Source organism: Oryctolagus cuniculus, chromosome 16 (genome assembly GCF_051225735.1).
Source record: "Oryctolagus cuniculus isolate XC-2025 breed Fujian yellow rabbit chromosome 16, ASM5122573v1, whole genome shotgun sequence".
In the NCBI taxonomy this organism is placed as follows: Eukaryota; Metazoa; Chordata; class Mammalia; order Lagomorpha; family Leporidae; genus Oryctolagus; species Oryctolagus cuniculus.
In genome coordinates, this window is record NC_142882.1 from 13,410,881 (window position 1) to 13,419,054 (window position 8,174).

Sequence of the window (8,174 nt, forward strand, 5' to 3'; positions counted from 1 at the left end):
TTTTAGCAAACGTGCATCCCCCCTCCTGATTTTGTGGTTTTTGCCTTTATAAACCCTATGCTTTAGTTCCTCGGGGCTCCTCTGTTCTTGCACGTTCAGAGAGCCCCAGCATGCTGGATTAATAAACCCTTAACCCTTTGCTTATTGCATGAGAGAGTCTCTTGGAGTCATTCTTGGGGGTGGCAGACATTTTTTTTTAAACTCTAACAGACCCTCTGTTAACAAGAGCCAACAGGAAATACAGGATCCCTTCCCTCCCGGCCTGCCTTGGCCGAAGCCACCACCCTGCGGGGCTGGATGCTGGAAGAGTCCTGAGTGTGTGTGGACTCAGGACACGGCAGCCTCCTTCTGTGGTTGCTGGGCTTGTGAACACTGCAGGATCTTTTGGCTTTCCACGTCTCTAAAATGCTTTTCAACTATTTTGCGTACATGGCTCAGTGCAGTCCCCTCTTTGCCTTTACAGTTTTCCACTTGATATGGGGGTGTAATAACAACTTCTTCCATAACTACAATGTTTTTTTCTTGCCATTTACAGTCGTTAATGGTCTTGTGGATGGTCTGGAAGAGCTGCTGGCCCTCTAGGGAGACACCAGCACTGATTGCATAGGCCTGGCTCAGCTTCTCTTCCTTCTCCATCCGCGCTTTGCTGGCAAGCTTACTGACATTGAGTGAAGCTAAGGGAGGAGGGGTTTCTGTGCAGTCGTTCATAATTTCCACTTCTGAAACATACTGTAAGTTTATGAGCAAGATGTCTGTGTGGTTGGGCTTTCCGCTGGAAGAGGGACATTTTAAAGCCAGCATTTTGGACTGGTAGTCGAAGGCTACCACCTAGCCCTGCAACCGCTGCTCCTGGCACATCTGGCACGACACCTGGCTCCCATCGCTGAAGTACTCGCCCCAAGGAGCCACCATCTTGGGAGAGCAGCCACAGCCAGCCTGAAGTAAGCATTCTAAACATTAAGGAAATGTATTTCCCCTGTTGAATCATAGAAACTTTGGATTTGTTTAAAATCTATTAAGAAAACCTGCTTATCTAAAGAATTTTTAGATGTCAATTTATAGAAAGAGGGACTGCAATACTCAGGTAAGTTTAATTGGAGAGAAAGAATACCCTTGGACCTGGGATGCAGTCAGGTCCTCACACATCCTGGGGAAGAAAAGTCAGAATCATGCACAAGGATGATTCAAATCCTGGCATCAGGTGAGACAAGTCACAGATGTCCATCTCCACACATCCTTTATAATCTATTTCCCAGTCACAGGTACAGAGCATCAGGGCAGGGTGCTTTCTTGATTTCCTGGGATGGAAAGGGATAAAGCAATAAAATGACCAGAGGTCTCACCTTTCCTGACAACAGAGACACAAAGGCGAGTTCTTGGCAAAGTGACTGACTTAGAAATGTCTCAATTTGGCTACTAGCTGTGTCTTTGAATCACTTGACTGTCACACACATTAAATAGGCTGAGGACACAGCTATCCTGGGACTTGGTTGTGCCCTACACAGAGACCAGTTCTCCCTGCAGAGGGCTGACCCTGCAGACAGTATCTACCCCATATTCTCCCTATTTCAACTGACACTCTGGTCTCTGACTTAACGCTGGAGATATCTTGACATGTCATCATCTCTGATTTAGCTAAAGCAATCTTGTACAATAAAAACAAAGCCGGAGGCATCACAATACCAGATTTCAGGACATACTACAGGGCAGTTGTAATCAAAACAGCATGGTACTGGTACAGAAACAGATGGATAGACCAATGGAACAGAATTGAAACACCAGAAATCAACCCAAACATCTACAACCAACTTATATTTGATCAAGGATCTAAAACTAATTCCTGGAGCAAGGACAGTCTATTCAATAAATGGTGCTGGGAAAATTGGATTTCCATGTGCAGAATCATGAAGCAAGACCCCTACCTTACACCTTACACAAAAATCCACTCAACATGGATTAAAGACCTAAATCTACGACCTGACACCATCAAGTTACTAGAGAACATTGGAGAAACCCTTCAAGATATTGGCACAGGCAAAGAGTTTCTGGAAAAACCCGGGAGGCACAGGCAGTCAAAGCCAAAATCAACTATTGGGATTGCATCAAATTGAGAAGTTTCTGTACTGCAAAAGAAACAGTCAGGAGAGTGAAGAGACAACCGACAGAATGGGAAAAAATATTTGCAAACTATGCAAGAGATAAAGGGTTAATAACCAGAATCTACAAAGAGATCAAGAAACTCCACAAAAACAAAACCAACAACCCACTTAAGAGATGGGCCAAGGACCTCAATAGACATTTTTCAAAAGAGGAAATCCAAATGGCCAGCAGGCACATGAAAAAATGTTCAAGATCACTAGCAATCAGGGAAATGCAAATCAAAACCACAATGAGGTTTCACCTCACCCCGGTTAGAATGGCTCACATGATTTTTCTCTACCTACAGCTGTACCACTTGCACAATTCAGTGGATCTGAAGGTCAGCAGCTGCCAAAATTCTCTGAAGATAAATGTCTACAAAGATGGCCTGCAGAAAGAGGCAGAACTCGACACTTATATTCAAGCCAGAAAATACAGTGTCAGCATTTTGGCAAATTGAAGATCGTGTGTATGTGTTAGGTATCATTGTGACTGCATGTGAGTATATTTTTGTGCCTGTGTGTTCTGTCCCTATTGGTATTTCTGAAAAATGTATTGGAGGAAGGCAGACCAATGAAATCAGAGGTCCTCACCCTTGTGCTTCCATAGAATTTTTCATTTGCTCTCCAGCCTTTTAGAAGCAGAGGGCAGGGCCGGCACTGCGGCTCACTGGGCTAATCCTCCGCCTAGCAGCGCCGGCACACCGGGTTCTAGTCCCGGTTGGGGCGCCGGATTCTGTCCCGGTTGCCCCTCTTCCAGGCCAGCTCTCTGCTGTGGCCAGGGAGTGCAGTGGAGGATGGCCCAAGTGCTTGGGCCCTGCACCCCATGGGAGACCAGGAAAAGCACCAGGCTCCTGGCTCCTGCCATCGGATCAGCGCGGTGCGCCGGCCGCAGCGTGCCGGCCGCGGCGGCCATTGGAGGGTGAACCAACGGCAAAGGAAGACCTTTCTCTCTGTCTCTCTCTCTCACTGTCCACTCTGCCTGTCAAAAATAAAAAAAAAAAAGAAGCAGAGGGCAGGTATCAAGATTTTTGTGTCCACCCCATGAGCACATCCCTTTGATCCAACTCTTGGGGTCTTGCCATTGGTGAGACTGTTGGGACCCAGAACCACTACTGCCACTGTCCAGATCTGCCTGGAGAGGTGCCTATCTATTCTGATATATGCACTACCTCATTAAATGTTGCCTTTCTCATCATTGTTCCATCTAATGCCTGAAAATCTAGAACCTCTGTTTCACTTTGTTACCCCTTGGAATGAGCTTCTTTCACTGCCCAATATTTCCCTGTTTACCAAGGTTGTAGCTTGTATCATTGTGTTGATGTTTTCCTCATAACACTTAGGCCTACTTTTTGTATTAGTATATTTCTGTTTGCTCTTATTAAGGCATGAATTTAATGAGTGTATATTCTTCAGTCTTCAGGTTTTCTACTAACTTTATGCATGGTATAGAATAGCTGACAACTTCCCATTTGGGGAAAGCAAATTAAGTTATTCAATATTCAGCTGATAGCAAAAGCTAAAAGTAACCCTGGGGTGAACAAATATATCCTTCATAATAAAAAAGTGTATCATTAAGGTAAAATGATTAAAGAAAAATTTAATTCATCACTCCTATCATTAAAATAAATATAATGACACATTGGAAGACTCCATAGCATAATTATTTTTTTTTTGACAGGCAGAGTTAGACAGTCTTTTTCCACTGGTTCATCCCCCAAGCGGCCGCAATGGTCAGCACGTTGTGGCCAGTGTGCTGCACCAATCTGAAGCCAGGAGCCAGGTGCTTCACCCTGGTCTCCCACATGGTTGCAGGGCCCAAGGACCTGGGCCATCCTCCACTGCACTCCTGGGCCACAGCAGAGAGCTGGACTGGAAAAGGAGCAACTGGGAGAGAATCCGGCACCCCAACCGGGACTAGAACCTGGGGTGCTGGCACCGCAGGCAGAGGATTAGCCTAGTGAGCCGTGTCACCAGCCCATAGTATAATTTTGGTACCACATTTATTTAGTGTCCAAAAAGTAATTGCTCCTTGTGAACAGAACACCAATTTTGGTTCAGGTGTGTATGGGAAAGCAATATTTGTTTAGAACACAGAAAAAAATTTTAATAGATATGTAATGATACTATGTGCAACATAATATGACAAAATAGGAAAGTATCTTTATGCTAAAAAGGAAACACTGTCATCTTCATACTGTAAAATTTTTCATATGATGGAGCAAAAGTGCTATGGCACTTTTTTATTTAATTCAACACTGAAAACTAAGAATCAATGTGCTCCAACTGAAAAATGATTGGATAAATATATTTCTTACTGCATAGTGAACAAGTAACCGTTTACTTGAAATTCAAATTATGGATGAAATGTAGGAAATTAGAAAAGTCCAGATTTCCAAGGAAAGGGGAGCAAAGAAATTCATAGAGAGAAAACAGAACATCTGTTCTCTTCTTCACAATAACATAAACACATTTTAAATTGCAAAAGTTCATATTTTTGCCTAAGAAATATGGCAATCTATAGTGAAGGTTCCTTTGTAAAATGTGAAAAGACATAGATAAATTCAGTACCCAGGAAATCAATAAATGAAGATGAAGTGAACATTGTGAATTATCTGACTGCTTGAAGCCCTGAATTGGATGCATTAATTTCACTGAAAATCTAAATTTGGGGCTGGCACTGTGGCATAGCGGGTAAAGCCAATGCCTGCAGTGCTGGCATCCCAAAAGATTGCTGGTTCAAGTCCCAGTTGCTCCACTTCTGATCCAGCTCTCTGCTATGGCCTGGCAAAGCAATAGAAGAAGGTCCAAGTCCTTGGGCTCCTGCACTTGCATGGGAGATCTGGAAGAAGCTCCTGACTACTGGCTTCTGATAGGTGTAGCTCTGGCTGTTGTGGCTAATAGAGGAGTGGACCAGTGGATTGAAGACCTTTCTCTCTCTCTCTCTCTCTCTCTCTGTCCTTCATTCTCTGTGTAACTCTTTCAAATTAATAAATAGGTCTTAAAAAAAGAAAATCTAACTTAAGAATCCTAATTTGACAAGAGTTGATTTATTCGAGTATAAAATCTTCAAAGAGCCTACAAAAAAGAACATAATTAGCTAGTTTTAGAAAATATTTCCTTTTTAAAAAATTAATATAAAATAAATAAATGAATTATGAAATGGATATTTAAGAAATATTCATTAAAAAGCAAGCCATTAAGAAATGTCATGAAGAAGTCATATGATAGAAAATACTACTATACTGACTATACTTTTATAAGTTATATTAGTCTAAAATTTTAACACTCAACATATTTATATCTAAGTGTTTCATATATTTGGATAATAGAAAGTTTTGTTTCTTCAGTACCTTCATTACTTTCTAAAACTTTTCACTTGTAAGTCAATTATTTTGGGGTGTGTGTTTTTAATTGCTTTCAGTTTTAGATACTTGTCTAAAACATGAATAAATAAAAACTAAAAGTTTTTACTGAAATAAACATATATATTCACTGCATTTTTCTCAGAACCATTGGAAATACCCTGTGCACTCAGAAGAGCTGAAGGTGCGTACCAAATATATATATATATTTTACAAGAATGCTCAGAACAATCTGTTCATAACATGAAAGTTTGCAGACAATCCAAATCATCATCTTTGAATGATTGAATACGTTGAATGTGGAAAAGCCATAAGATTAAATCTTATACAGCTATAAAAATAATGAAGGGTACCTGCTATAATTGGGTGAATCAAAAATGTAATGCCATGTGAAAGAAGCTAGATCTAAGAGGTCTCATATTATCTCACTCCATTGCCAGCAACTGTCCAGAGTAGGTAAACACATAGCAAATAAAGGAGATGAATGGCTGCATAAACAACATTCATGGAAACTTGCAAGTGGCTGCTTAATGCAGAAAGGCTTTGATTACAGGGTGATGCAAAAGGCTCAATCTACAGACATGATTATTGCTCAAACTTTTGAACATACTTTATAGAAAATCAATGTAGAATTTGAATGTGAAAGTACTGTAATACCACATCCTTGTCAAATACTACAGTGGTTCTTATTGGGTATGTGAATTTCACCTCAATAATAGCATCATTGTCTCCTGGAATAAGAACTCTAAGCAAATGACAAAATGATAGCAGTCAAATGGTAGATGAGACAGTTATAGAATCACTCCTATGTAATTGTAAAAAGCACCTCCAGATGTGATAAAAATAAAAATGCCATTTCCAAATAGCTAGAAAATAATTAGTTACTAAGATGTTTGTGAACAATACAGTGTTCAAAGAGAAAAATGCGCATGGACTAGTTGACTCTAGTATTTGGAAAGAAATTCCACTTCAATTATAACCACAAAATGACAAATTCTCCATGACATTTAGAGAAACAATATAAAGCAGGTATAACTGAGACATGTTTTCAAATATGAACATAAAAAACTTAATATTTTATCCCTTTTAGTTTTTTTGTTCTACTTAATGCTATTGGTTGAACTCTTTAATTAACACAAAATTATTCTTAGGTGTTTAAATTTAACTGAAAAGTGATCCCTGTGAAATATAAGAGTGGGAATAAGAGAGGCAGGAGATGTACAATTGGGACATGCTCAAGCTGACTTGCCCTAAATGGTAGAGTTAGATATGTGCCAGGGAATTCCAATTCAATCCCATCAAGGTGGCATGTACCAATGCCATCTCACTAGTCCAAGTGGTCAGTTTCCGTTCACAATGGATCAAATTGAAAGGATTAAGAGTCAAAGGGATCACATAAACAAGACTAGTGTCTGCTAATATTCACTGATATAATCAAAAAGAGAGAGAACGATCCAATATGGGAACCAGGATACACAGCAGACTCATAGAATGGCAGATGTCCTAAACAGCACTCTGGCCTCAGAATCAGCCCTTAAGGCATTTGGTTCTGGCTGAAGAGCCCATGAGAGTATTTTAGGCATGGAAAGCCAAGACACTCTGGCAAAAAAATGACCTAAATGAAAGATCTCTGTGAATGAGATCTCAGTGGAAAGAATGGGCCATCAAAGAAGGAGGTACCTTTCTCTGAATGGAGGAGAGAACTTCCACTTTGACTATGATCTTGTCTAAATAAGATTGAATTGGCGAACTCAAAAGGCTTCCATAGCCTTGGCAGCTCATGACAAGTGCCTAGGGTGAATACTGACGCCATAAATAAGAGTGTGAATTGTTAACACAACAACAAGTCACTGTGCACTGACTCCTCATGTAGGATCTCTGTCCTTAATGTGTTGTTCAATGTGAATTAATGTTATAACTGGTACTCAAACAGTACTTTATACTTTGTGTTTCTGTGTGGGTGCAAACTGTTGCAATCTTTACTTATTATATACTAAACTGATCTTCTGTATATAAAGATAATTGAAAATGAATCTTGATGTGAATGGAATGGGAGAGGGTGCTGGAGATTGGAGGGTTGCGGATGTGAAGGAAGTTATTGGGGGAAAAGCCACTGCAATCCAAAAGCTGTACTTTGGAAATTTCTATTAATTAAAGAAAAGTTAAAACAACAAATAAGAACATATATGGTATCTAAAGTAATAAACAAAGATGAAATTAATTACTCTGCATATTTTCAGGGATAGCCCTATCATATGAAATGTAATTGCTATTTATATGTTGATGCTCAGCTTTGTTTCGGTTTTAAACAGTGATTCCTTTTAGTTTATAAGAAAATATTTCTAGCCTGCTTTGCATTTTTGAGAGGCAGAGAGAGAAGCAGAGAGAAAGAGAGAGATGGTTGAGAGTCCAACCTTTCACTACTTCACGTCTCATTTCCCATAGTGGTGTATCTTGGATTGAGTCCAGAAGCCAGGAGCCAGGGAAAAAAATTGACAGGGACACAAAGTGTTTAATATCCTAGCAATCTGATATCAGGGGTCAGAACCAAATTACAAACCTAGCTACTGTCATGTGGGGCAAGATTAATTAATTGCTAGGCCAAATACCTAAACAAAAATGTTTTTTTAGTTTTGCTTATTTTCTAATGTTGGAAATTTACTACCAATTT

The 8,174-nt window shown here is 40.0% G+C and overlaps 1 pseudogene across 1 annotated transcript; it reads right to left on the minus strand.

Moving 5' to 3' along the window:
- Positions 1 to 327: 327 nt before the first annotated feature.
- LOC149121503 (protein LSM12 pseudogene) lies at positions 328 to 912 on the minus strand (annotated as a pseudogene). The gene has a single exon (XR_016223274.1). The product of XR_016223274.1 is annotated as a protein LSM12 pseudogene (transcript).
- Between the last annotated feature and the right edge of the window lie 7,262 nt (positions 913 to 8,174).